The sequence below is a fragment of the Schistocerca nitens genome, chromosome 7 (genome assembly GCF_023898315.1).
Source record: "Schistocerca nitens isolate TAMUIC-IGC-003100 chromosome 7, iqSchNite1.1, whole genome shotgun sequence".
Taxonomy (NCBI): Eukaryota; Metazoa; Arthropoda; class Insecta; order Orthoptera; family Acrididae; genus Schistocerca; species Schistocerca nitens.
This window is the reverse complement of record NC_064620.1, coordinates 9,917,897-9,939,183: the sequence shown is the minus strand read 5'-3', so window position 1 is coordinate 9,939,183 and position 21,287 is coordinate 9,917,897. Positions and strand designations below refer to the sequence as shown.

Here is a 21,287-nt window from a genome sequence, read left to right as displayed (position 1 = left end):
TAAATTAAACTGAATATTAAAAATAATCTTTAGTAATTAAGGAGAAAAAATAGAAGTCAGATTTCAAATTCGTTGATTTCCGAGCTGCAACAGGTTACTCGTTCGTATCGGACTCATCCAGTCCGCTTTGTAATTTATTTTGCAGTAACATAAACTGCACATTGTGTTTGTTAGCTATTCAAAATATTTATATGAAATACACTATCAACATGTCAGATATCCTGCTTGTGAATCACGGACTAGAGGAAAACATGAAGACAAGAGAGTGGGTGCATTTGATTTATGGTTTTACAGAAGTATGATGAAAGTTAAGTGGGATTATAGGATGCGAAATGAGGAGGTTCTCCGCAGAATCAGAGACAAATATGTGGAAATCGACAATTGGAAGATGGGGTATGATGACAACGTTTCCGTTAAGACATTAGGAAATAACTACCAACTGCGGAAGAGGGAACCTAGAGGGCAAAAACTGTAGAGGATGGCAGGTTGGAATGTGTGAAACAAATAATCGAGGGGTTCGGATGTGGGAGCTGCTCTGAGATGAACAGATTGGTGCAAGAGAGGAGTTATAGCGGACGCATCAAAAGACTCAGAGGATTGATGATGAGAAAAATGATACTTTTAAACCACCGGTGAAGATTCATGCTCTGGTCTGATCTGATCTGTTGTTTTCTAGATGCCACTTACACCTTTTTCTCGGTGACGCATACAGAGATGGGAGTTTTTGACTGCTTGTAAAGAAGCGATATTTACATGGTTGGTCAAGGAGAAAAGGCTGACTAGCTGACAGTTCTGCCACGGCTGACAGAGCTAAGAAGCGAATAAAAATTGTCCACGTGAATCCTGAATCCATCTACGAATCAGACCTAACAACTACATACCACGCAGTTATATTGTTTCTTATCAGTGGAAGAGAGGTAAAATGTATTTAGAGAACATGGAGCGAATTGAAATTACGTTTTCCAGTCAGTAGACAGACAGTTTAACTCAATAGACATGTCACGGTGTACAGGCGAAACCCATTTCATTCAATTAAACTTAGTGCAAAGCACCTCCTCTGTTTCCAAACGACCGTGTCTGAGGTTTACGAGTCCGCGCGTTAACTGGACGTCAGAACTTCGTTCCGCTGCAATAGTGCACGCAAAGCGGCAACCCGCTGACGTCACTACATTACCATATTTAACTCCCAGAGAACCGCACAATTCATTTCCACATTGCACGATAATCATTATCGTATCTCCTACCTGAGCTCTTTCTTCTTTCAACTTCTGTTTTCATCTCATCATACCTGGTTATGATAATTTGTTAAACGCTAGTGACAAATTGTTCAAATATCCTTGTCATATAATACGAAGCAAGTCTTAGAATTTTAGCATGTACGTCAAGTTCTTGCAGATTCCTTGTTGTAGGCAGGTCGCGTCCTTTTAAATCGCTCTCTCTTCCACTCCTGATCAGCCATCCCCATTTGAGTTGTTCGTCGCTTCTCTAATTCAGTAAAAGTGAATTCCGAGTAGGTTCCGCGAAAACGGCGCGCCTCCTTCCTCCCTTTCACAGACCTTTCTTTGAAAATAAGAGGAATGGAATAATGGTGTCACTGGAAACATTAAGAATGAGTAACCGTTTGTCACGGAATAGAAAAATAGTTTGAAGTGAATGAAAATAATTTTACTCTCGTATTTTATAAAATTCAGTTCCATTGGTAATCGCATCTGTGCGTACACTACCAAAACTAAACGTTAACGTCGTACTGTAAACTATTTTTTGATACAGCAGAACTTGAACGATACTTTCAACACTGACTGTTTATAAAACATACGTTATAACGAAAAGAAATATGACATAATTTTTTCACTGTGTAACTACGTCAGTTCCTGTTGATGAAAAAATTTAAAGGTGCTGAGGGAGCAAATCACTGTCTTACTTACTTCCATGAATGCTGACAAGTAACGCCCCCAAATTTTTTATTCTGTTCTCAATATCAGTTGAGGCACTACGTGTGATGTTTATTCCTCGGTTGACTTTCGCACTTCGTTGACGCAAGTTCCAACCCTTTGCCTATAGCTTTATTCTTCATATCAGCATAGTCGTAGAGTGCTCCGATTTGTAGCGTGTAAAAGGCGGTGTCTAATGTAACTGTATCGGTGCATGAAAAACGTAGTTCTGTATTCGAGTTGCGTCCACACAAGGAGTATCCTCCCCATCAGGTGAAAATGCCAGATCACACACGAGCACTGCGTCACCTGTCACAATCCGACGCTGTGTGTTAGCTGTCGTCGACCGTCCTCCACGTCCCGACTTGGCCCCATCCGATTTTCGTCTGTTTCCAAAACCTAAAGAACATCGTAGAAGCGTTCACTTTGATGGCGACGACAGCCGATAGGGAGCAGAAAGGAGGCTGTGGCTCCGCCAATGAAGTCAGACATTCTACAGTGACTGACCTCTCGAGGAGAGAAATGTGTTCGTCGCCAGGGTGACTACGTTCAGAAATAAATACGTAGTCATAAAGTTTATCGGTGCAGACTGTTAATAACGTTTGTTTTGTTTAAAATGATGTAAGAGTTCTCACATAAAAAATTCGTAGGCTTTAACCTTCAGCAAGTCTTTGCATTTCATTTTATTGATATACACAATCGTAGAAGGTAATGAATTAATCGTAAACATGATACGAAAAATTTATTCATAGGCCTTAATGTTCAAGTGTGATTTTCTGTATGCGTTGTAGGAGAAGAGGGTAAGAAATGAGACAACCCACTTGGATAAAAGCAGGAGAATTTTCCAGAAATATTCCTAGTGGAGATTTTTGACGGTTTTGGCTATAGTGCTGTTAGCAATATGGCAGCTTTCATCAGCTGACGGTCGCCCCTATATATCCGTTTCATTTTCGTTTGGTGCGACGTGATGTAAGTGAAATGCCCTTTTGTAGTGTCAAAACGTTCTAGGGTGGAAAGTTTTGCAGTCCCTCGATGGCAGCGGTTGTCTGGTGTCACAAGGCCATGTAGGCAATGGTATAGCACTAGGCGAATGTTTTGACCGGACCAGATTCTTTGAAAGAGCCACCTCTAGTCGTCTCGACCTCAATTCTGGCGCCCGGCTCTTGCAGTACAGGGCTGCCTCTGCACCAGTCATAATTGCTTGATCAAGCAATAACAAACTTGGCTATACTAACAGCCATGCCGTGAAGTAAATGGACTGTTGCCTGTTTTACTCCAGTGGAGATATCGCGCTAGAGTTACTGGAATAAACGAAGATTCAATGTAGTGTCGTGGCTGCATTCGAAACTCCCGCATCGCGTTTGAGAATAACTACATTTACATCTACATCTGCCACTACGAACTAAATGCAGAAGGTTGTTTGTAAGATAGAACATGTTAGGGGTTCTTCTTGTTCCAATCACATGAGAGAAGAGTGACCGTTGAAACGCCCCCGTGTGTGCTGTAATTCGTCTAATATTGTCTTTTCTGGGATCCATGGCACATGGGTTTTTGTAACCAATGGCCTTTGTAGACATTGCATTTGCATAGCATTCTACCAATGAACGGAAGCCTATCACTTGCTTTACCTATCACTGAGCCTATGCGATCGTTCAATCTCATACAGCTACACGTCGTAACATCCAGGTACTTCCATGAATTGACCGATTATAATTGCAAATAAACGATATTACAGCAATACTATGCTAAGTGCTTTCGTCTTGTGTGGGGCACAAGTTTACATTTCCGAACATTGAAAGCAAGTTGACAACGTCTGCACCACTTTGAAATCTTATTAAGGTCCGACTGAATATTTGTACAGCTCTGTTCAGACAGTACCTCCTTCGTTGACGGAGGATTCTACCACTGAGTGTCTGTCTGGCACATGCCTAACATGTGAGTAGTTTTATGTGGTGGTTACAGTTTAAATTGCTACGTACGAATACTTATAGATATTTTATGGAAACGGCTGCTTCCAATGATTGTTATGCAATCGCATAATCACACAATAGTAGATCTTTCTGTCAATTTACACGAAATGCATTGTATTTGTTTATTTCCTTCATAGCGGATAACACAGAAAGGAAATTATTAAAAGAAGGAGGCATTTTCCCTTTCGCTGAATTAATTTTACTTGTTCAGAACTAGTTTCAGCGTTCTTGGCCATTCTCAAGTGATTTTGTCGTTCTGTATAAAATAGAATATATTATTTTAACTCCAAAAATAGAAACGTAATGATGTAAAAATAAACGTATTTTAAATACATTTACCTGCAATAGAAAACTATGCCTTACACAACGAAATGACAGCTTCTTTAAATTTGTGTTTTCTATTCGTATTTGTTCGCAAATGACGACTTCTTGTTTTGACAGCTTGACGTTTAGGAAAGTACTAAACTGATCAAAGAGTGAAGCTAAGCCTGGAATAAATGGAATAATAATTTCAAATAATTTGCCTGTATGTTTATGTGTGTATCTTAGGGAAGTAAGAATAGTAAGAAGTAAAACAGTATGAAGAATAAAGTGAAATAAAGTAATTGTTAAAGTATATGGTGAGGTATAGATGATTTCTGAGTTGTCATTATCAGAACGAAACTGAAGTTATCGAGGAACTTTTCGTTTTCTAGATCTCTTTGCTCAGGAAACATCAGTACGTCACTATATACTTCAATATTTATTTTTATTTTATTTTATTCTCCATAGTATTTTGTTTCGTTCTGTTTCTTTTAACTTTCATCAAATAAGACTGCCGCGCGGAGTGGCCGCGTGGTTCGAGGTGCCCCTCCCACCAGAGGTTCGAGTCCTCCCTCGGGCATGGGTGTGTGTGTTGTTCTCAGCATAAGCGCGATTCTACACAGAGTACGCGAAAGAACTTGCCCCCCTTCTAACAGCCGTGTACCGCAAGTCTCTAGAGGAACGGAGGGTTCCAAATGATTGGAAAAGAGCACAGATAGTCCCAGTCTTCAAGAAGGGTCGTCGAGCAGATGCGCAAAACTATAGACCTATATCCCTGACATCGATCTGTTGTAGAATTTTAGAACATGTTTTTTGCTCGAGTATCATGTCGTTTTTGGAAACCCAGAATCTACTATGTAGGAATCGACATGGATTCCGGAAACAGCGATCGTGTGAGACCCAACTCGCTTTATTTGTTCATGAGACCCAGAAAATATTAGATACAGGCTCCCAGGTAGATGCTATTTTTGTTGACTTCCGGAAGGCGTTCGATACAGTTCCGCACTGTCGCCTGATAAACAAAGTAAGAGCCTACGGAATATCAGACCAGCTGTGTGGCTGGATTGAAGAGTTTTTAGCAAACAGAACACAGCATGTTCTTATCAATGGAGAGACGTCTACAGACGTTAAAGTAACCTCTGGCGTGCCACAGGGGAGTGTTATGGGACCATTGCTTTTCACAATATATATAAATGACCTAGTAGATAGTGTCGTAAGTTCCATGCGGCTTTTCGCGGATGATGCTGTAGTATACAGAGAAGTTGCAGCATTAGAAAATTGTAGCGAAATGCAGGAAGATCTGCAGCGGATAGGCACTTGGTGCAGGGAGTGGCAACTGTCCCTTAACATAGACAAATGTAATGTATTGCGAATACATAGAAAGAAGTATCCTTTATTGTATGATTATATGATAGCGGAACAAACACTGGTAGCAGTTACTTCTGTAAAATATCTGGGAGTATGCGTGCGGAACGATTTGAAGTGGAATGATCATATAAAATTAATTGTTGGTAAGGCGGGTACCAGGTTGAGATTCATTGGGAGAGTGCTTAGAAAATGTAGTCCATCAACAAAGGAGGTGGCTTACAAAACACTCGTTCGACCTATACTTGAGCATTGCTCATCAGTGTGGGATCCGTACCAGATCGGGTTGACGGAGGAGGTAGAGAAGATCCAAAGAAGAGCCGCGCGTTTCGTCACAGGGTTATTTGGTAACCGTGATAGCGTTACGGAGATGTTAAATAAACTCAAGTGGCAGACTCTGCAAGAGAGGCGCTCTGCATCGCGGTGTAGCTTGCTCGCCAGGTTTCCAGAGGGTGCGTTTCTGGATGAGGTATCGAATATATTGCTTCCCCCTACTTATACCTCCCGAGGAGATCACGAATGTAAAATTAGAGAGAATAGAGCGCGCACGGAGGCTTTCAGACAGTCGTTCTTCCCGCGAACCATACGCGACTGGAACAGGAAAGGGAGGTAATGACAGTGGCACGTAAAGTGCCCTCCGCCACACACCGTTGGGTGGCTTGCGGAGCATAAATGTAGATGTAGATGTAGATGTAGAAGTTACTTTAAGTAGTGTGTAAGTCTAGGGACCGATGACCTCAGCAGTTTGGTCCCTTAGAAATTCACACAAATTTGAACATTTGTTCCAAATAAGACAAAATATAGCTATAGTATTTGAAATGACTATTCCATTTATTCGATGCTTAGCTTCACTGTTTGACAGCCATGCTGCGAAAACAACAAGACGTCATCTGTGAACCAACACGAATAAAAAACACAAATTTAAGAGCGCTATCATTTCAATACGTAAAGCATATTTTTCTATTGCGAGTAAATGTATTTCAAATAAATTTACATTCACAGAATTACTTTTCTTTTCATGGAGGTAAAAATAAAATATTCTATTTTGTAAACAACCAAAAAATCACTCTGGAACACTCTCGAAGGCTGAAACTAGTTCTGAACAAATTAAGTTAACACAACGTAAGTGGAAAATGTGACCTTCTGTTAATATTTGGTTACGTTGAAGGCCAATTGGCTCCCCCCGGACCAAAGTTCGAGCTTCTGCATGTCTTTCTGCATTTGATGAAATGCGAATAAGAACCACCTTCAGCTGTACAATGTAATGACGACAGCGAAAATCTGTACCCGACCGGGACACGAACCCGGAATACCCGCTTTACGCGAGCGGTCGCGTTAACCGCTTCGGCCATCCGAGCACGAATCGCGAGCAGACCCAAACTTCTATTGCCGTCGTCCACGTGTCACAACCTGCACTCCCACATTACGTGTGTTTCCGTCCAGGAAGGTCATATTTTTGGACTGTCGAGGGCCTGGTATTGCCGAATAAATACGAAATAGCAGTGGCTGTTCTTAAGAAGTACGATGCGGCGTCCCTGTTAATAACGTACGCGCTACTTCTTCGTATTTCCGTATGTCGCTACAATATTCTAGCGTTGCGGCTTCTTATGCAACAGCATCATCCGCGAAATGCCTTTGGAAGTACAGACGTTATCCACTAGGTCATCGATGTATATTGTGCAATGTCCAATAAAACTCCCTAGGGTCGACATTTACGGGCCGTCGGTGATGTAGAAGTCAACGATGGAATCGAAGTCAGCATCGATAATCTACCGTCACGGCACATCCCCAGTCAGTACGGCAGTGGTTTAGGAGAGGGGAAAAAACGGTTCGACAGATGGCACCAGTTGCGCGCGCTGGCTGCCGGCCGGACGCCGGCGTCGCCGCGGGTCGCGACCGCTTCGCTTCCCTCCCCCCTCCCCTCCCCCCCCCCTGCTGACTGTTTACGCATCCTCGTTAAGGCCGCAGCCGCGTAAAAACTGCTCGCAGCGGCACGCCGCACCACGGCAACTGGCCTCGCCGGCTCAGCGCCGCCGCCGCCGCCGCCGCCGCCGCCGCCGCCGCCGCTGCAGATCGATCGCGAGCCACACGGCCCGGCGTGCTCACGGCTGTTTACAGCCACAGCCGCTCGGCTTCGCCCCAGGACACGGCCGCTGCTGACCGAGAGATATCCAACGCGACAGGCTGCTCTTCTCTCCGTCATCTCTCTGGCCCGTCCATAAAGGGCTTGACTCACAACGTGCGAGACACGACGGCCGTGCCTCGGGCGTTGAAAATTTGCCGACCAGGCGCTGTTTCTAAGCGTAAGAAAATGAAACACACGCAGCCGTCCTTACGATGTCATTTATTGTGTAGCTACCAGTTTCGGCGCTTCAGTGCACCATCTTCAGGCCTTAGTTGATGGTTAAGGGGTTATCCCGAACCATATATCAGTGGCCAACAAATGGTTTGCGCAGACTACCTGTAACTGTGATGTCGTCTCTCCAACCATCAATTGTTAACTTGTCTGATTTATCTATTCCGTAAGCATTTTACTACTCTGTGTAAACACTGCATTACAGAGACTGATAATTAAATAACATTTTATCACGAAACACTTGTTATGACTTTAACCTGACGTTTACACGAAAAATCTGCGGTGTGGAAGTCGGGAGACACACCTTTCCGGTTAATAGTTGACGTTAAGAGAGACGACGTCGCAGTTATATGTAGTCTACATAAACCAGTTGTTGGCCACTGTGATAACCCCTTCACAATCAAACTAGGGACTGAAGAAGGAGCATTTAAGCGCCGAAACTGGTAGCTACTCAGTAAATGGCATCATAAGAACGGGTGTACGTGTTTCATTTCCTTACAACAGTGAACGGCCGTAGTCCCCCAGACCTCCTGGCACCAGGATGGAGATAAAAAATATTTCTAAGCGTATTTTCGCGTGAAGAAGCATATTCGCTCGTCGGTCGAACTTTCTTGTTTCACAAAACACCGACGGATTTGAATCAGGAATAAGTATCAGTTGACGATAAATTATTGCACCTGGGAGGAAGGGCGCTTCGGTCGGCTTAGCGTGAGTGTTCATCTTGATATTTCACGAGGACACGCCGAAGCACTCGATACTACACGCGCAACTGTCTTTAAATTATTCACAATTTAATACGCTTCCCTTAGTCACCACTTTGGTCGTTCATTGTATCGTCACTGCGAGTTTTTGATCACGGGAGAGGCAGGCCATATGTAATAATATCGTGGTCAGTTAGTACGAGACCAACGGTGCATGATCAATGCTTGAGCCAACAACGGGTAGATGATGTCTGTGCATGTTTGTAGCGCAGTATTTCTTTTGCCTGTGACGTCATAGGGTATCAGTGTAGGCACATACTTTCTGTGTAAAGTTATAAATTTGTGTAGTGCAAACGCGTTTCCCTAGGACATTGATCGTGCTGCCATTGTGAAGAGATTACCGAGCACTGCAATGATCCACAATGAGACAGTAAAAGTATTCGCCAGAATATAACTAAAAACCGGTATTAAATCGAAAATACAAGTAATGAAACAATTCTCAACGAAATTTATCAACAGCTGTGTAACTTAATATGTTATTTTATTTCGCAGTATACTAGTCTCAGCAATTCAGTATGCCATCTTGAGACCCCATATGCATCTCTACAAATAAACGAAAATGTCATATAGAGCCATAAATCTCTAGTGCTTCATTCGAAGACTTGATAGCAACTCACAAGTCTTCGAATGAAGCACTAGCGTAACGATTGAACTCACGACAGCCAGACATTTATGGCTCTCTGTGACATTTTCGTTCACTCCTGCTTCCTTTCTCTCGAAATGAAAGAGCCCGAAAATCTCTGAAAGTACATTCACATCAAACATTCCGAACTTGGCTTTCGTCACGTATTTATAGAATATGCAAAATGTGTTGGTCTTCCCCACATCCTAAACATCGAAAAACAATTTTCTGTACCAACTTTAAGTGCTGCCCATTGTTTTGTTGAGCGTGTCGCTTCGGTCGATTTCTACCACTGATTTGTTGTAAACAATTACCGCACTCAGTTCCAATTTCATGTCGCCAGTCTCCCGAACTCTTTTCGGAATTACAAGATTTCCAACCTTGTGAAATTTTGACACCATCCAAACTTTGTTGTTTGTCTTCTCGATGTCGTAGGAACGACAGTAGTAATCCATGTCGTGAAGACTGAGACTCACCATGTATGGATCGTACACAGTTCACACAGAATCTTCCTCTTTCGAATCTCTCTGAGGTAAGGAACATATAGATTCTCCAGAATCACTTTCCATCCACATTTATGTCGTCTCGTTATAGGCTCGGAGTTTTCATAAATAGCTCTCAAATCCAATGAACTTCGTATTTTATCGCAGCTAAGCGATAAAAATCGCTATATCACACCGGACACGTCGGCGCCGAACTGCTGTGCCAGTCAACACAGACCTGTGACTGCTGTGGCAACTTATAACAGTCAAGTGGTTATTTATAATAGCCGTTAAAGGTCCGCGAGTGACAAAAACATTCAGTAATAGCTGGAAACTAGGGATCAAATTCAAATGGTTCTGAGCACTATGGGACTCAACTGCTGAGGTCATTAGTCCCCTAGAACTTAGAACTAGTTAAACCTAACTAACCTAAGGACATCACAAACATCCATGCCCGAGGCAGTATTCGAACCTGCGACCGTAGCGGTCTTGCGGTTCCAGACTGCAGCGCCTTTAACCGCACGGCCACTTCGGCCGGCAACTAGGGATCGATAAGGTGCGTCGTTTGTGAGTGAATTTCATTTCCTTAGGTTTCTTCCAAAGACCCTCGGCCTGACATCTAATTGCTGTTGGACTGGCTTTACGTGGTCGTTGCAGTTTAGGTCGGTGCGGACGGTTACTTCGAGAAACTTTACGGTTCTTGCTGTCACAGTGACTTATAGCCGGCAGCATAATCAAACAATAATGGGTCCTACCGTTTATTTATTCGCAGTACATTACATTTATTTGACTGACAGGTCGTCCGTCACTTTATTGGAGACACAACACTGTTTTTATATACCTGGATATAGCTAGCATTCGAAAGACACTTTTGCTTTCACTTATTCACAAAACTCTTAGGACAATATTGTTTGCGTTTCACTCCAAACATACATGTACTTATAGAATGAAAACTGGCCTGATAGCCAAGGCAAATACATCGAACACCTTGGTCGGGACAGGCACATAGACAAAAATGAAAAATGTATGTCTGCGTTTGATTTTTATCTTTCTTCCGCTCTGTTACACATTAACACTCTTGAGAAAAGATATACAGAATTGCATTTAACTATCATTCACCAACTACTGTATTTGAAGATCAATATTTTTGTACTTTACGTTACAAAAAATAGTGCGACTTTGTGTTTAGCTCTTTCCATTACAGTGACATTAAAATTAATAAAGAAATTACTACTACAGAAACTGAGTACTTCATTTATTATTAGGTGAGGTATGAAATCCCGAAACGCATATAACGAAGCTCGTGCAATGAATATAAGGAAGTTAATTAATAAAAATATGTGAGTAGGATTTGCTATAGGTATATTGCTACAGTTTCGTCAGAGTCGTGGAAAATCAAGAGCCAATATGCGTTGCAGTCTTCACCTACAGTGAGGGCTGGAAACTGATCTCGACAAAACTGCTTATCATCAGATTTTAGAGCCTGCATCAGATTAAAAGTAATCATTTTACACGGTATTTCTACAGCTGACATAATTGTGTTCCTTAGAGGAACACTTGGAAAATATCGTTTCCTGTTATACTGAAACATCTCCTTTGCGGTGTTAAAGATGACCTAGGCTTCTAAAACTGCGTGTCTAAAGCATTACTGTGGCTCGTCATACGCTGGACAAATTACGGGAATTATAAAACAAACATTTACACAACATCACTGTTACACCCGACGTAACCTGCTAATAAAAACACTTTCTGTTGACTACTGCCCCACATAATTATGAAATGATATACAAGGAAATCAGAATCATGGCAAAGGCATCGAACTTCTGCAACACAGCAGGTGTCGAGCGATATTAATTCAGTCAACTCGTCGGGTGTTTTGGCTTAAGTGAAATAGAGGATCCGTCACTCCGTGTCCTAGGAACTTACATCGACGTGATACGAGGAATGGATGTGAGTGACTGTGGGCCAAAAGTAACAGCATTGCTGCCATCGTGAAGCGGCCTTTTGGCTTGTCCAGTTTATTTTGCCTCGCGCCTACAGAATGACCAACTGAAATGCAAAGAGGGTAGCTTTAGAAAAATCGTCCCAACACTAATGCAGCTGCAAACTTGGAAAACTAGAGATTAACCAAACAAAAAATTACTTATTATAAAATATGACGGTGGCCAGTATTGCCTGCGCCCATGAGCAGTGCTGTAGTCTACTTTCGTCGTACTGTGGTTGGTTACTCGTTCATCTTGTTGTCATCAGACAGTGAATTTCCTCAGCATGAACATACACGCTACACAGTTCGCGGCTTATCGGTTTAAAAGCAAGCTCATTTCAAATCTGCCGTCCAAATTCCGATATAACGGCCAACTACTAGCCCGTTATTAGACAGTTGTCCGCCAGCGGACACTAGCATGGTGCCATCCAAGAGTCGTTTTAAACGAACAGCGAAGCTGCTTGGTGCACATGATCACCACGAGTTCTTCTGCGGTACACCGCATCCAGATTATTGCAATAAAAAGAAATATGTCACATGTCGAAACTAATTACTAATTTGTTTGATGAATTTTTTTTTGATTAGGCTGATATTTTGAGGAAGAAGATAAAGGATTCAGCGTGAATGTATTCAAGGAACTTCACGCACATGTGCAGTGTGTACCTAAGAGCCCGTAACTAGCTGATAGCTAGTCCTTCTCAAATACCAGACGGCCAGTTAACCTCGATTTGCGGTATGTTCTTGCAGCTGATATACGAGATCTGCAGTAAAGCGACTTTTGTGAGAGTGCGTAAAAATGGCTGTGAAAACGAAAAATCCAGCTGCTAGTCGATTACGATCAGCGACTTAATTTTCCATTGCAAACTGATGTATTGAAGCTGTATGTCTTTGCGAACAACGAGTCGTTTATAAGCTATAAGCAACAGGTGAAGGAATGCAAAGTCAGTTGTTTCAGGCCACAGCAGTTTGTACAATAAGGAGATGCGTCAGGACTATTGCCCGGGCAGAAGATGTAGCTCGAGCACAAGAGTGTTGGAAAGTCGTCGTTTGACAAATAGTCGCCGGCCGAAGTGGCCGCGCGGTTCTGGCGCTGCAGTCTGGAACCGCGAGACCGCTACGGTCGCAGGTTCGAATCCTGCCTCGGGCATGGATGTGTGTGATGTCCTTAGGTTAGTTAGGTTTAACTAGTTCTAAGTTCTAGGGGACTCATGACCTCAGCAGTTGAGTCCCATAGTGCTCAGAGCCATTTGAACCATTTTTGACAAATAGTCAACTCAATACGAATGTTAAAACTTGACACGAAAAATACCGCTCCCAGCGCATAACTAGATAATGAATGATAAGGAACTTTACGTAAAAATAATGCTAACAGATACTCCTGAAAAACAGAGTGGGGTTTGAGTACATACAACTGAAGGGTTACGGATGAATGGAGAGGAATTGTTATCTGATATGGCGTCCGGATGATGAATCACTGGTTTCTTACATCTCTGCATTAAAGATAAAGCGAGTTTTGTTTTGAAAACGGAAAAGGGGTGTTCCTGTTGAATTTCAAGAAAGTGGAACTACAGCCACAGTTGTCGTGTGTTCTCAAACATTTAGGTAAATAAATGCACCAGTCAGTATTGTCGAGGGTGGAAAGCTGAGATCTCTAATTTTCTTGATTTAGACACCACACGCACACAATGCCGCCGGCATTGTCCAGGTGATTCGAACGCTCGGGTGAGTATGTTTCTATTAGGCCCTAGTCGTTGTCTCACTCCAGCTAACGGTCATCAGAACCAAACGCGATTGAAGAAAACAGTGACTACGTTGAGAATGAATACAAATTGTACGTATGCGGATATCACAATTATGCACACGTATTCAGATGGTAGTGCAGGGCACGAATTCTAGAAGCACCGCCATGCAAGTAGACTTTCGCAGAAGTACGTGCGGTGAGAAGGCAGTAAGTCTCCGTTACAGTGTGTTGTCTAATAGAGGAAAGATACCCGCGTCTTGTGCATTTTCATAATACACAATAACATTAAGGATTACTTTAAGGTCCAAAAAAGGACTTGAAAGTTTCACGTAACGTAAGATAAAATTACCCTGCAAAATTTTTGCCATGAAACGTCGCGAGAACTGCCAGATGTCGACAGCTTGCCGCAACGATATTCCGCTGCAGGGTCTTATGGCCATCTTAAGGTTTATACGATACTGAATACTCTGCGCCGAAATATCGTTGTAGTTCTCCCGTAAATTGGTAGGGTTTTCGGCGTCACCGTGTAAAATGTTCAACGTAGATATTAGTCCCCACAGAAATTGGTACTGAAGATAAAGACGCTCTAGGATGGTCAGACATCAGCTTACTGTCGACACAGTGGTCATCAGACGTGAAGCTTGAGTTCGTGTGGACAAAGACGGAGAGAAAATGGACCACGGCGCTGTCTGAAGGAAAGTTCCTGACATCTGCGTCAAGTGGTTCAGGGAAAACATCGAAAGCTATTTCAGGACAGCCAGACGGAAGTCAGAATCTCAGTCAGCAGGGATACGTATTGAATGTTTCGGTTCTGCACTACATTTCTCGCTACGAGGCTTTCGTCAGAAGCTACAACTACGATGAAGGATTATTTGATCGTAAATATTGTCAACTGATGCAGCAGACACGGTATTTTACGGAAATCTTCCAAGTTGTGACGACTGGGATTTACGAAGCTAAATGATAAGGGGAAGGTACGAGGAGAGGACATAAAACTTTGTCCGGCAACATCTGCGATCTTTTAAAGTCTAAAGACTTTCCTCGTCGTTATTGTGGTCTCAGTTAGCTCGTTCATTTGCAACTTCAACGGCAAAGCTATGTAACTTGACACAATGTAATTAAAATTTTATTGCCTTCATTAAGTCAGTTCTGAAGTTTATGGTAAAGGTTACTTTTTATTGTCTTATTCTTTGAGGTTCTTCCCTTTCGATTCGCTCGGAATGAGCATGGTAAGAATTAATATATGTCCATCTCTTAAATGAACTCTTTCTTTCCCCTAACTTTATTTGCCTGATGTCTGCCGGACAGACACGTACGCTCTAGAGAGTAATCGCAGTGCCGCTCTTTCAAAGAAGTTTGTTGAAATTTTCCAAGCAGATTCTGTACAAACGATAGTGCACATTTTTCGTCCAACATGTAATTTTGCAAATTTTTTCACCTGTATTAGAAACAAATAACGGTGACTAACAGTACAATTAAAAGCATAACATATTCGTTCGTAACACAGAAGAAACATTACGTAACCTGCTTGAGAAATTTAAGCTGCCTCTAAAAATGAGCTCAGGCATGATATTATTTACTGTTACATAAATGACTCATTCGTTGAGCATAAAAACGACGGTAAGTGTTAGCACAAATGAAAGTGTCTCGCAAGAAGATACTGAAATGAACTTCGAAGACATATATTTTATAATTTTAACAGTTTGTTTTTACTTTCCTACAAAATTTAAGATACTTTTAAATGTTAGTTTACTGAATTAAAGAATTTAAATTCGGTACGTAATAGGGACCTAGATGAAGACTAATTTAATAATCTATGCACTTTAAATGAATCGGGTATAGATTCTTCCAATTTTGCTTGCTATTTAGATGTGAAGTCATTTACAATTAAATATTCTACAATACTTCTGACAGAACTAGCTAGATTGCCTATTTTTTGATATTTCATGTAAAATGAAAGGGAATATTCCGCCTTCCTCTTGAGCAGTGCTAAAAAACCAGCGAGGAACGTGGATTAGGATGACTTGAATATTAGCCTGTCTAGCCCCAGGAGGTCTGTTGGTAACCTTGGAGTTGTGTTCTACAGCATGACAATGTAATAACCGTTCGAAAACAAGTGTGTGCGCCTTACCGTCATGATGATATCAGTGCGTCGCAACGCCAGCCTTGAGAGAGAAATGAAAAACTGCTTCTTCTGTTGCTGTCTGTTAAACATAAGCATGGCCGACAGTTTAAAAATGAACTAGCAACGCATCCACAAAATCACGGTCATTCGGTTTTGAAACTGTAACGGTAGCCGTGTTCACAGATTAAATTAGCGGAATTCATATCCGTATATTATGCAAACAATTGTTCTTCTTTAATGCCCAAATATGTTTCAGCACCTTTGAGCTATTTCCGGCAGTCTTATTATATTACCTGGCATTATAGAGATTGAGAGTGAATGAAAGAACCTACTGACGATAGCCCAAAAGTGCTGAAACATATCTGTGCAGTATAAAAGAGGGTAAGTGTCTGCATAAGAGACGCGAATGAATTCACGATACTTAATCTTCCTGTCTCAGTTTCCTATCTTTTGAGAGAATGCCAGTTTCAACGTTTTCTTTGGGAAATTATTCAAATGCGCGTCGCACGTCTAAATCGCGGGTGCTGTTGCACAGGCGAATTTCGTAACAACGATGCTGTCTGAGATACATGGTCAAAGGACATAGTGATTGCCCAATAAAGTTTAAAGTATGGAATGTATGATTTCTGTGAAGCTACTAGCGGCGACCTTTGATTGAGTAGGGAACAGCTATGAAGGAGACAGAATAGTTTATATTTGGGCTCCACTGAAAGAGAAACTGTAAGAGTATGCACCATTTATGCGTCAAAGAAAACCACTGCTTTCTCTCTTTCTTACAGTTCCTGCGGCTCTCTAAGCAACCAATCTTCATTGACCAAACAGCTGCAATTACATCAAGCATATCTTTCGTAGAATAGTTTTTTCTACAGGGTAACTATACTGAAGAAAATACAATTAAATATTCTACAACACTTCTGACAGAACCAGTTAGAGTGCCATTACGTTGGAAGTCGTTATGTATTATCTTTCGTCACATACGCCTCCTCAAAAATTGTTCTACTTACAAAAGAAGAATTTTTCTTCTCAGCCGTTTCTGTCACCCTATCTTTTTTAACCATCTGATAACAAGTATCGACGCATCGAAAGCGGAATCATTAAAATGCGTTTCTTTAGATTCTATCATTTATGGGTTCGCATTGGAGTAAGAGACCTTTTTTTTGCGATTACGACTGTATGACGAATCCTATACTAGGATATTTAAGCAAAGAGCCACACAAAATTTCATTCTAGTTAGAACAACACACTAGCAACATCCATCCATGGAACCTTCAGTTTTCTTCGTTTGTCCTTCGGTGGTGCAAACGATTGATGATGGCTGAGAAAATGATAAAGCAACACAACCGCCTTGCTGTACCTGTCCAAACTGCAGGGCTCCATAAACCGTAGCACGAGCATTAAATCAACAGTGGGTAAGAAGACACACTTTGCTTCCGAGAAAAGAAACCTCAGAGAAATCACAACCAGTAGCTGCCAAATACATGGTTCTGATACGGTCGATAAATTTATTTTGTACTTTCATCTGAGTATCGAAATGCGCAGTATAGAACTTGCACTTTTAAACTTTTTAAATTGTGCGTAACTTTTGACATCGTTTAGTATATCAATAGTATTTACTTCCGAGAAAAGAAACCTCAGAGAAATCACAACCAGTAGCTGCCAAATACATGGTTCTGATACGGTCGATAAATTTATTTTGTATTTTCATCTGAGTATCGAAATGCGCAGTATAGAACTTGCACTTTTAAACTTTTTAAATTGTGCGTAACTTTTGACATCGTTTAGTATATCAATAGTATTTACTTCCGAGAAAAGAAACCTCAGAGAAATCACAACCAGTAGTTGCCAAATACATGGTTCTGATACGGTCGATAAATTTATTTTGTATTTTCATCTGAGTATCGAAATGCGCAGTATAGAACTTGCACTTTTAAACTTTTTAAATTGTGCGTAACTTTTGACATCGTTTAGTATATCAATAGTATTTACTTCCGAGAAAAGAAACCTCAGAGAAATCACAACCAGTAGCTGCCAAATACATGGTTCTGATACGGTCGATAAATTTATTTTGTATTTTCATCTGAGTATCGAAATGCGCAGTATAGAACTTGCACTTTTAAACTTTTTAAATTGTGCGTAACTTTTGACATCGTTTAGTATATCAATAGTATTTTATAATAATGATGACATATGAAATTCCAAGTCGTACTTGTGGGGACGATTGGGAAAGAATTTACGCAGAGAAGAGGCTTTTAAGACACGCTATGACTACAAAGGGAGAGAACGTTGCGTTACATGAGCGATAGCTCAAATTTAAAGTATTGGAATAATCTGATGATTTTTGATCTTGCTACAGCCACTTTTCTCAGTCCGGCGACGTTTTAAACGAAGTATAGAATTTATCACAACGACTCGCAGACGCAAGAGCTTTCGTGCCGTTAGGTCTATATCCTTTAACCATCCTCTAGCAGTCCGCGTTATGCGACATATTGTTAAACTACAGCCAACGAGCAGTAGAATACCTCTCTACTATTACTATTACAGTGCTATGATGACATTGCACCATCTGCACGATTTGTTCTATTTTTTCTAACTGCGTTGCTGTGATTATATTACCGTACTTAACATTCTCCCAGGTCGCGAATTAAACATTTGTCCCAACTGACGAAAAAGCTTAAAATATTACGATTTTCGCGACAGAGACTGTTGTTTCTAGAAAGTACTGCAATATACTCAACTAATTGGTGGAACCATTCTAGTTATTCGGCATATGTGAATATTAAATAGAGCTCATCCTCTTTAGATCCAGGGAGCAATACTTTACGTTCATGTGGAAGTATTCGCATTTTGTTTCAAGAAGAGATACTACAACAAGTAGTTTTATATGAGTTTCCACGGGCTTTACAAACAGTTCGTCTAATCTGAGGAGGAATGTATCAAGCTGTACGGTGAATCTAATACCAATCACGGCTCGGAATTTTCGCATGAAATATATAAAATGTGATAAAAGAAAATAAAGGATGAATTTGTAGAGAATAGAGTGTTTAAAAGCACAATCTGTGATTTTCAACGCTGTTATGACTTTTGCAGTCTGTTTTCTTCTGCCTTCTAGTGTCATTAAGAAGTAACGAATGACCTAGTGTTTTACAGATATTGTCTCTAACACACATCCAAAGTATCAGATTCTTTTTGGAGCAAGTAAGAAATAACGAGTTAAAGTCTTACTAAATCGAAGTCAGAATATGAAAACAGAAGCACATCAAGCGGTGCAGAATACGTCATAAAATTTATTTTCACTTGTCGACTGCACAACCATAACGACGGTAGCGTAAAAAGAAAAGGAATCAGGCGTCTTCTAGAATTTATTAAAGTGCATTTATAATATCCATTGTGCACTTTTTCATGTACATAGAGTTAACGTACTCTAAAATTAACAAGTGGTTAGCATATTGATATCATGTTGCATTCCATGTTTCCACAAAATGTAAGCGCACTGGGAACGACAGGCCTTACGTAAAATTGAAACTAGTGTGTTACAATACTGGAAGAAGCCGAAAAGCGGATGGTAACAAAGTAAGATACTTTGCAACATGGAGGAGAGTGCGCTGTAGCTTTGAGGTAGCAAGCTGCATTGGTGATGAGCTCTGCCACTGGACTGTTTAAAGAAAGCGTACAAGACTTTGCAGAGTGATACTCTTAAGAAGCAACAGTGCAGAACGGATAGCTGACGTCGCGGGAAACACTTCGAAATGCCGAATAAAGGTGACATTAGGCAAAGGTGCCAGTGTTTTGATAGATTTTTAACAATCGTGAATGATTTGTCGCTCGAGGTATTTGTGGAACTGTGTTTTTCAAGGGAACAATGTATTTTAACTCCATTCGAGAGGTTTTGAACGTTGCAGTGTACAAAGTTTGGTAACGTTTGCACTGAACCTTTTCGTACAGATGACGAATATTATATTGAAAATGACGGTAAAGATTGCGCTCAGAGCGCACTTTCGCATTTTTGAGGTAAATATTGAGTGATATGTATCACAGGTACTTTTGAGACAATTTTCCATGCTAACATCAATAAATGTTACATATCATACAGGAACGATATACTTTTCTCGAAAGATAAATACGTTGTCCTGTTCGAAAATAGTCGTAGTATCTACGTCGTGAAAAAGTTATGAAAGTTATTCGTAGTGCAAAGTATTCGTCCCTTTGCGAACCATCGCATGCCTACTAGAAACTTGTTTCGATTCACTAATACGGTTAGTTAAGTTTCAGAAATGCCGTAAGATATCATGTTACACCGTTACACCATAAAATGCTGGAAAAAGTGTTTTTAACACTTTCGGGCAAAGACTATTTTGGAGCAGAGCTTGGGTTAAAGCGAAGAAGTACGTTAGAACGCAGTTACGTTAGAAAAGGAGCACAAAGTTGAAAAGTCGTCTGGAGACGGTTTTGACTTTGTGCTCCTTCTTTTACGTTACTCATTTAAATGTGATTTCGTAGCAAAAACAGTTGGAGGACAGCCCTTAGCAATTGTGGCCACAACGTCGGAAGATTTTGCACATTCACAATGTGGTCATGTACCAGAAGAATTTGGGAACGGCGGCGGAAGACTACACTTACAATCAGTTTTGAAGTTCATCAAAGCTGCGGAATACAGGTGACAAAAAAAAAGGTTAGTAAAGTGCTAGGGGTGACGATATTACGAAGGAGCAGGAATAACGTTATAATGAATTTGAACAGTGTTACGAATTGCTTCAAAAATGGGTTGAACGGACAGGCACAAAGGAGAAATGGTCTCACATAGGTGTGTGTACAGCGATGGGGTAGAAATGTGTCGCTTTTGTGCGGAGACTTTTTTGCAGGGTATCTAGACTCCCCCGTCGGTTTAGTCCCCGGCAGTTTCGTCCTGCCGAATGGCGAGACAAAGCAGCCCCGCGCTCTACTTACATTCTGCATTTCAATTAGCGAGATTGCAGCGGTTCCGGTAGCCACCACGGACGCGCGCACTCCTCAGTCACCTTGGCGCCACACGCTTGAGCACTAGCACTCGGCCCTGCTTTCCTCGCCGCACAGCCTCGCGGAGGGGGAGGCGGGGGTGCGCCGGTGTTTACCTCGGGCGCCGGGCGCGTGCTGCAGCCGCTGCCGGACGACGTCGGCGTCGGCGTCGGCGTCGGCGGCTCCGGCGACGCCTGGGGCTCTGCCTACTGCTGGCGGTGAGGCTGGCCGCGCGCCGGCGACCTACAACAGCTAGCGCTGCACAAGCGCCTGCCGGCGAGCCCGGCTCGGGAGGTGGTAGCAACTACGGCAACAACAGGCAGGGGCAGCGACAACACGGGGAGGGGACGGAAGCGGGTAGCGCAACAGTGCGACGCCACATACAGAAACGAAAACGAGGGTGTACGGAGGGAGTCGGGGTGGGATGGGGCGCAGAGGTCAGTTTCGACAACGGGACACAAGAGGGGGAGCGGTGGTGGTCACAGACACATAACAGAAAAAGTACTAAAAAACTCGACACAATAAAACCCACGCACGGACAAAACGACAGGCAGAAACAAAACTGCAGTGTGTATGTGTATGTATATGTGGGACAGAGAGGTTGTTTTCTAGTTACAGTGGTGTCGGTCCATGTCCTCGGGCCCACTGTCACAAA

At 41.9% G+C, this 21,287-nt stretch overlaps 1 protein-coding gene across 1 annotated transcript in view; it reads right to left on the bottom strand.

Moving 5' to 3' along the window:
• The window catches only part of LOC126195118 (clumping factor B-like), a 526,604-nt gene extending 505,933 nt beyond the window's left edge, over positions 1–20,671 (bottom strand). The window contains exon 1 of the mRNA XM_049933607.1: positions 20,585–20,671. The gene's annotated coding sequence lies outside the window, so the exon portion shown is untranslated. The remainder of the gene's footprint in view (positions 1–20,584) is intronic.
• Positions 20,672–21,287: the final 616 nt, after the last annotated feature.